The following is an 8,220-nucleotide window of genomic DNA, read 5'->3' on the forward strand; positions in this document are numbered from 1 at the left end:
ATTGCTGATTGAAGAACACGATGCTCAATAAATGCAGAGTACACATTCTTATCAAAGACACATGTTTATCAAGATAGCCCAGGTGGTGGGTCATAAAGCAAACTGTAATCAGTTTAAAGAATGAAATCACCGAATATATTCTCTGACTAGAATAATAGTTAAACCAGAAATCAATAAAAATAAGATATCTAGAAATTGCAAAGCAATTAGATATTAAACAACACACTTTGAGACTACTTCAAACAGGAAATAACACGAGAAATAGTTCTGACTCAGAATAGACTGTGAGGGGTGCCGATCCTGGGGCTGGCGCTGAAACTGCTTCGCAGGAAAGCTACAGCGTCCGTGTGTGTATGCAAAAAAAGAAAGACCTCAAAAGATCACTAATCTGAGGTCCCACTTTAGAAATTTAGAAAGCAGGAAGCAAAATAACTCCAAAGCAAGCAGAAACCATGAAATAAAGAAAAAAATCAAGTAAATAGAAAGTAACAGATACAAAGTGTGTTCTTTGGAAAGATGAACAAAATTGGTAACTTTCTAGTTGAGATGTATTTAGAAAAATGAAAAAGAAGAAACTCAAGGACAAAAGGAGGATTATCACTGAGGTCCTACAGATGTTAAAGGAGAAGTAGACACTCACAAACCACTTTACATGGGGAATTTCACAATTGAGATGAAATGGATCAATTATATGACAAAGGCAACTCATCAAAGCAAACATATGACCATAACGAAAATCCAACAGCCTTTATCTATTACAAAAATTATTTTTCAAAACATTTTTATCAACAAAACAATAGAAAGACATAGTTTCACTGATAAATTCTATCAAAGTTTAAGGAAGAAACAGCATCAGTTCCATACACTTCTCATGCTCCTGTATGTGTATCATCCCAATGCCAAATCCTGACAAAGACATTACTTCTTCCAAAATAAAGAATGAATAAAAGGAAGAGGAAAAGAAAGAAAATAACAGACCAATATCTTTTACTAATAGACATCCCAAAATTCTTGACAAAATAGTAAGGAATAGAATCGAGCAATATATAAAAATAGCATATTTTATGATTGAATAGGGTTTATTCCAGCAATGCATGGTTGGTTAACATTTGAAAATCCATCAATGCAGTTCATCTTTTTGATGGGATAAAGAAGAAAATTGTAGTATCTTTTCAATAGATTCTGATAAAAATGACAATATTCAATAGTTACTGATAACAAATGCAATACACACAGAACAAACTAAGAACCAAGAGGACCTTCCACAGTCTGTTAAAGGAATCTAAAATTGATATTTTGTTTACTGGCAAAATATCATGCATTCTCCTTACGATCAGGAACAAATCAAAGGATTAAAAGTACCTTAGGTATCCTTCAAAAGGACAATGAGTAAACAGGCTGTGGTATATTTTCATAATGCATTACATGCTGGCAATTAAAAGGAGAAAAGTAAGAGTATGTATCATAATGTGAAAGAGTTTCAAAAATATTATGTTGAGTTCAAGAAGCCTCAAGCAAAATCACATATTTTAGGTGACTCCATTCTAACAGTTTGATATAGGCAAAGCTGACTTACTGGGAAAAAGCTTCTTATAGCTGTGACCTCTGCAGTGGAAGGAATGAGAGATCCTGGAAAGAGGAAGTAGGAAACTTCCCCGAGTGGCAGAGTTCTGTGGTGCATAGCGCTCACACTTGTCAAGGCAGTCTGTACACATCTGAAGCTTGTTCAATTAATAAGTAGATTTTGTGTCTATTAAAAACATGTTACTGAGCTCTAGTTAATCAAATACTTGCTTAAATATTGAAAAGTGTCCTGATGTCCTCAACATATTTTGAAATGCACTGAAAATAAGAAAAACTGATGGGTGAACAGAGGGATAGATGGAGAGATAAATGATCAATTATGACAAAATTTATAGCATCTGGTCTATGGGGATATGACTGTTCCTTGTAACATACTTTAAACTTTTCTTTATACCTGAAAGTCCTGTAATTTAATGTTGACTTAAAGGGAGAAAATATTTTCTTTTTACTACAGTCAAGTTAGGAAATCTAAAACAATAAGATAACTTCTGTGTGTTTGTATATTTTATATAACTCATAATTTATAGAACTACAAAGTAAATGAAATATTTTAGCTGAATGGTAATGAGATATAACACAACAAAAGAAGCACAACTAAAGCCACAATGAAAGGAAAATATATCGAGTTCAGTGGATATATTATAAAAGAATAAAAGTTATAAATCAGTTAACCAAACACCATGTGAAGAAGTTATAAAATGAAGAATCAATTGAATGCAAAGTATATAGAAGTAATAAAGTATAACAGAAATTAATGAAAGAAAAAAGAAACTAGAGAAGAATTAGCAAACTTTAAAGTTGCTTCTTTTAAATGACTTTATAAATGACTAATATAACTGACATCAAACATAATTGGTCTTGGAAAAGCTAATAAATGAAAATATAAAAGGCACAAATTAACAATATTAGGAATTAAAAAGGAAATCCTAGATTCTAAAGAAATTGAAGAAAGATATTTAGAAAGACATTGTGAACAAAATGATATCAAAATATTTGAAAATTTACACGAAGTGTACAAATTTTTAGAAAAAGTTCTTGTTTCTCCCAAATTCCCTCTATTCCTCTAACTTTACAAAGCTAGGAAGCAAAAGGGGAGGATTTACAAAATGTAACATGTCTCGAGTTTCAAAATCTAGTCTTTATTCACTCCAGGAAAGCTAGGTGCAATATATCCTGAGATCTTTAGCAACTGCTCTTGAATGACCTTTATTCTAAAGTGAGATCATAGATGTGAGAGAACATAGGATGATTTAAAAAGGAAAGAGAGAGAAGAGGAGGTGGAGAGGAGAGGAGAGAGGAGAGGAGAGGTGAGATGAGGTAAAAAGAAGAGAGCACAGGTACAGAGAGGAGGAGGTGGAAAGAGGGAGAGAAACAAGGGTTGTAAAAGCAAACAAACTTCTTTGAATCTCAACTTTTTTTTAGCTACTCTCTAGCTGGATAACTTGGGCAAGATATTTAATTAATGACACGTAACTTCTCTGCACTGTTTCCCCCGTGAAATGGATTGCTGTGATAAATAGTTGATGAGTCACAAGTGTGCAGCCTTAGGCACTGTGCCTGGAACACAGGCACCATCCCGTCATGGGCTCTGCCTGGTCCTAGGGTGCAGTCGCTTCAGTAGGGGTTGAAAGAGGGAAGAAGCCATCTCAGGTGCGGTGTCTCCAGCACACACAGTTGCTGTGCAGCACACCCTGGGCAGGTGGCCCCATCCTGTGAGGGGAAGAAGGAAATTAGGCCTCCAGAGGACCTTTGTAGTGTGTTCCTCGTGGGACCTGGAAGCATTGTTCAGCTAATGCAAAGATGTCTCCAGAAGACCTGTGTTAAGAGGATGACGCTGGAGACAAGTATGGCTGATCCACCCTTAGAAACCACATGGGAACAGGATGAGAGTTTTGCCTAAGTGTTAAGAATGTAAATTCTCCATAGTGTCTTTTGGGTACTAGTCTCAGTGTTTAAAACAATTACTGAACTTTTCTGAGCCTCGCATTCCACATCTAGACAGTAGAAATGACAATAGCAACAATAAGGCCTGTCTTGTAAGAGCAGTGTGAATAGCACTGGCGCTCAAATGTTGAAATACAACACTAGCTTAGAAACTGCAATGCGAAATGCTTCCTGAGCTGCAGTTATTACTGCAGTGAGGAAGGTGATGAACAGAAGGAGTGACAGGAAGGAGAGGATCGGAGCATTCTAAGCAGAATCTCCAAGAGTTGGGTTTGCTTTGATTCAAGTTCTTTCCTTATAGGACCCTTAAAGAAAATTATTTAAAGTCTTATTATGGTTCAGGCAGAATCAGTTTCACCATTGATAACTCTTTCCTCTAAATGGGCACTTGGGGCTTAGAAAAGATAATTCAGGGTAGTGGAAAGGGGGGTGAGGGGTCAGGAGGGAGAGGTATAGACTTGTCTGTATCAGGGATCCCCTACATGACGCTCAGTGAGCCACCTTCCTTCTGTGAGATTCTCTAAGACAAATGAGGAGGGGGCGCTAGTAATTGCCTCCCGGTTCTGACATTTTACAATCATTTTATATTTGTCAATCCGTTTCAAGTTCTGAGATGTCTTAATTACTTTTCTCATTGCTGAGACAAATAGTTGGCAACCAAAACTGAAGGAGGAGAGGTTTATTAGGCTCACAGTTTGTAGAGGTTTCAGTTCACAATTGGTTGGCTCCAGGGCAGGGTGGCATGGCAGAGGAGAAACAGTTCATGGCAGGCAAAAGCCAGAAGACAGCAAGGCAGCAAGCAGCGAAGTAGCAAAGCAGCAAATAAAGGCAGCTGCCCTCTTTCTGGCCCTTATATTCTATCCAGGCTGCATGCCCCGAGGACACTCACACCTGGGGAGGGCCTTCCTATAATCCACACCCTGAACTATGCCAAACCAATCGGTGGACTGATTTAATAATCGCCCTTGATCCCAGCATCACACACCCTAATCCAGCCTCCTCTGAGAAGCCCCGACCATGACCTCATGCACCTTTGGGGGACATCTAGACATAATGAGTGTGTTAGGGACATGTGTTGTCAAGATGCTGGTGCCAGGTGACCGTGGGAGGTGTCTCTCCCAATCCTCATTGTGTGGTCCTGAGTAGATTAAGTGGAGCTTTGTGTTCTTCTCAATAAACAAATAACGAGGGAGGGAGATTCTCCTGTGGGTCTCTGAGGGGCAATAAATAAATCACAGATTTGACTACTTGAAGCCTCCAGAGGCAAAGGGATATGAGGACATTCAGCTACTCTTTAAATTCAAACCATCTGACTCCACCTATCAGCATATTAAGTGAACTGAACTGGCTTTATGATTTTAGATAATTGTTTATAATCTTTGAAATATCATGAAAAATGGATTAGATACTGCAAACAAACAAATGCTTTTATTTTCAAAACAGGAAAGAAAGTTGGCTTTGGGAGAGTGTAGATTAAATTGAATATGTAGAATACTATATTAAATATTATTAAGTATTCCAGAGTATTATTAAATATCCTGAGAATATTCATGATGAGGAAAAAATACAGGTATTATAATTCGTATCTTTATTCTAGAATAGATGATTAATTTCATGGCTTTAAGCTCTTAGTCTGGAAGGGGCCATCTCTGGGGTCTAGGAAATTTCTCTGGAAGTAGAGCCCTGATGCTGAAATAGCCATCAGAGACTGGCTGCAGGCTGACATCGGTCTATAGTCAGGTCCCAAGAGACATTTACAGAGAGCTGTGTCCACGTTGCACACGTTTCATCAGTGACTTAGAAGCAAGCAAGTGTTCATGCTTTCCTGACACGTGAATTACTCCACTCTATGCCATGTGAATCTAATGAATGATAGAAATAACATTCAGAAGAATTTCGAGATTTGTAATGCTGGGTGACAACTAGAAATATCAAATTAAAAATGAAAGAAAAACACAAAAACTTCAAGTCTGTTTAGATTCACATGGCAGCTCTGCCAGGCTGGGAGTGGCGTAGTCGGGCTTGACAGGGAGCGGTTCCCAGGGGAATGAATGGGAGCCCAGAAGATCCAAGGTGGGAGGTACTTGCTCAGAGCTACATGGGAAGAACTTCCGAGTCCACTGAAAGGGAGCCAGGCCCAGGGAAAGGTGAAGCAGTAGGACGTTGGAAGTGTGGGAGGTAGACTTGGTGGGAGATTCCCAGGCCAACTCTCACAAGCACTTAGTAAAAGGGTCTGCTTGAGTCCAGTGTAGAGTTTCATCTTGATGTCTTTTGGCTTTGAGTACAAGGAATCTCCTCTTCTCTCTGCTGGATAGTTTATCTCGTTCGTGATTATGTCCAGAGCACCAGCCCCTTAGAATGATAAACTGCACTGAAATTTGCCCGATTTATTGAAGAGTTCCTTTTCAAGGCATCTTAGCAGCAGCTCAAAAGAGCTTTTGGGAGCAAGATGCTTTCTTACTCAGAGGATACGTGGGGTGCAAGGTGGAGTTCTCCCCAAACTCAGGAGGGAGGGAGGAAGACATAGTCGGAAGACTGCGGCTGAGGAGGAAGGCAAGAGGAAGGCCTCTCAGGTCAGGGAGGCAGGTTGGGAGCTGGGCTCTGCGGGTCACATCCAGGTTCAGGCTGAGCCAACCCAAGGCCTTCCCAGCTGTGTGACTGTGGACTTGTCTATGCTTCCATTTTCTCACCCAGAAAATGCAGAAGGTGATGATAATAACAGTGTGTACTTTGTGGGCTTGTATGCGGACTAAGTGAGGTAATAAAGTGCTGAGAAACAGCTGAGCAGCCTTGAACTACTCACTTGATTGGCAGTGATCCCACTTTGAGAGCTGCTGTGTAGCTCAGGGAAGACAGTGGACAGCGTTCTGCCCACACTTTCTGGCACTTGCTATGAATCTGATGGGTGTTAACCACAGGGAGCCACACCGTTTCTTTAGTCCTTTGAGTCATAAGACATTCCAAAGGGAGGATCCTACTTTGATGTCAAAAACCCCAAATGTCACCCTACTCTACAGACAATAACAACTGACGTAATATCTATTTGCTGAGAACATTCATGATGATACAAGAGGTGCTCAACTGTGCTTTTAAATGGATGATCACTTTGGTAATTCTAGCATGTGCCATTGCCTACAAGGTAGTAACACAGGTATGTACTGGATATATGTGTTTACAGCAGTCTTGATGCTGACCCAGGTAGAGTGCAAATGGAGCAGGTGGGAGATGTAGTTCTGTGTGGGGTTGTGGGCCCTGCAGGGCAGGGTGCTCCCACTCAGATACCCAAGGCACTGCTTTGCTTCATGGCTTCACTTCACTTCTCCCCCCTACTTCCTCTCCTTACAAAACATAACCCCATGCTTCTGCCATAGCACAAAGGAGAGACAAATTGGCCGTGGCCTTGGAATTGCGATGTCTCACTCCTCCATGTCCCTGTGAGCTTGAGAAACTCATATGATTTCATTTCCTTGACCTCTACAGTAGAGATAATCACGCTTACCTGTGTGTCAAATTCCCAACATACTGTCTAATAATCAGCAGATGCTACCTCCAGTACTCTTCTCATTTTCCTCTTCTTGTTGCTTTGTATGTGTCTATCTGGCCCCTATAATAAATGGTATGTGATAGACAGAATGTGTTTGAGTGATTAGTGAACTGCCTGCTGCTTCTGACTTTTCATATCAGGTGATTACTCTAGTGATTGGGTTAAAGCTCCAGATGCCTGGACCAGGTCAGCAAAGTATTTATTTGGCCTCAGTGTCTTGGTCAATCATCACTCCATAGATATCGTGGTGTCCTCTGCCCAAGGACACGATCTCACCCAGGTTGGGCTCTTCCTCTGAGATCCTTGGTTCATGGTTCCAATGCGGGTGTTTGTTATGTGGCGCTTTATCTCATCTGTGCTATCTGCCTGGTTCCTACCAACCCACAGGAACTTCTCTGGACTTGACAGATGCCGAGTGAAGGAATGAGAGACTATAAGAAGGAAATCAAATCTTACGGCCTTCTTAGAACAGGCAAATTAGCTGCTCTGGCATTCACAGAAAACAAGTTTTGTTATTCTCATGGCATAGCAGACTCTGATCTACCAGATTGAGATCCATCTGAACTCTTTCTCAGGACGAGGCCTTGACATTTGGAATTGGACACACTGAAGAGCTAGCATTTATCTCCCAAGAAAACTGTAATGGGAAAGAGGAACTACATCTCACTTTTCCAAGAAGTAATCTAATTATCCAACTCCTAGCATGAGCATAGATTCCCCACACAGATTTCAGGGGCCTCAGACGTCATTCCTTTCTTCCTTCTGCATGGTTTTAGTTCAAGTACAGGGAAAACTAATGACACTGTGCCAGTAGGCCTATATAAAAACGGCTTTATCTTCTTTTGCCAGTCTGCTTCCCCTAACTCTGGCCTGATTGGCATTTGTCTGTTCTGAGAGATCAGAAGAACATTGCCCAGAGCAGTGGTGGCAAATCTATGGCACAGTGTTATTTGTTTTTCTTTAGGACAAAAGATGTTAGTGTGTGAATTGTTTTTTCTGAACTAAAACCTCAGTATTCAAGTTTAATTGTAGTGTTGGCACTTTGTGATAAATAAGTGGGTTTGGGGCTGCTGTTTGGGCACTCAGTCTCTAAAAGTTTCACCATCACTGGCCTAGAGTCATTTCAGGAGACCCCATGCTTTGAGTGA

Source organism: Heterocephalus glaber, unplaced genomic scaffold (genome assembly GCF_053883595.1).
Source record: "Heterocephalus glaber isolate CG9 unplaced genomic scaffold, H.glaber_assembly_v1.0 deba00001444, whole genome shotgun sequence".
Classification (NCBI taxonomy): domain Eukaryota; kingdom Metazoa; phylum Chordata; class Mammalia; order Rodentia; family Bathyergidae; genus Heterocephalus; species Heterocephalus glaber.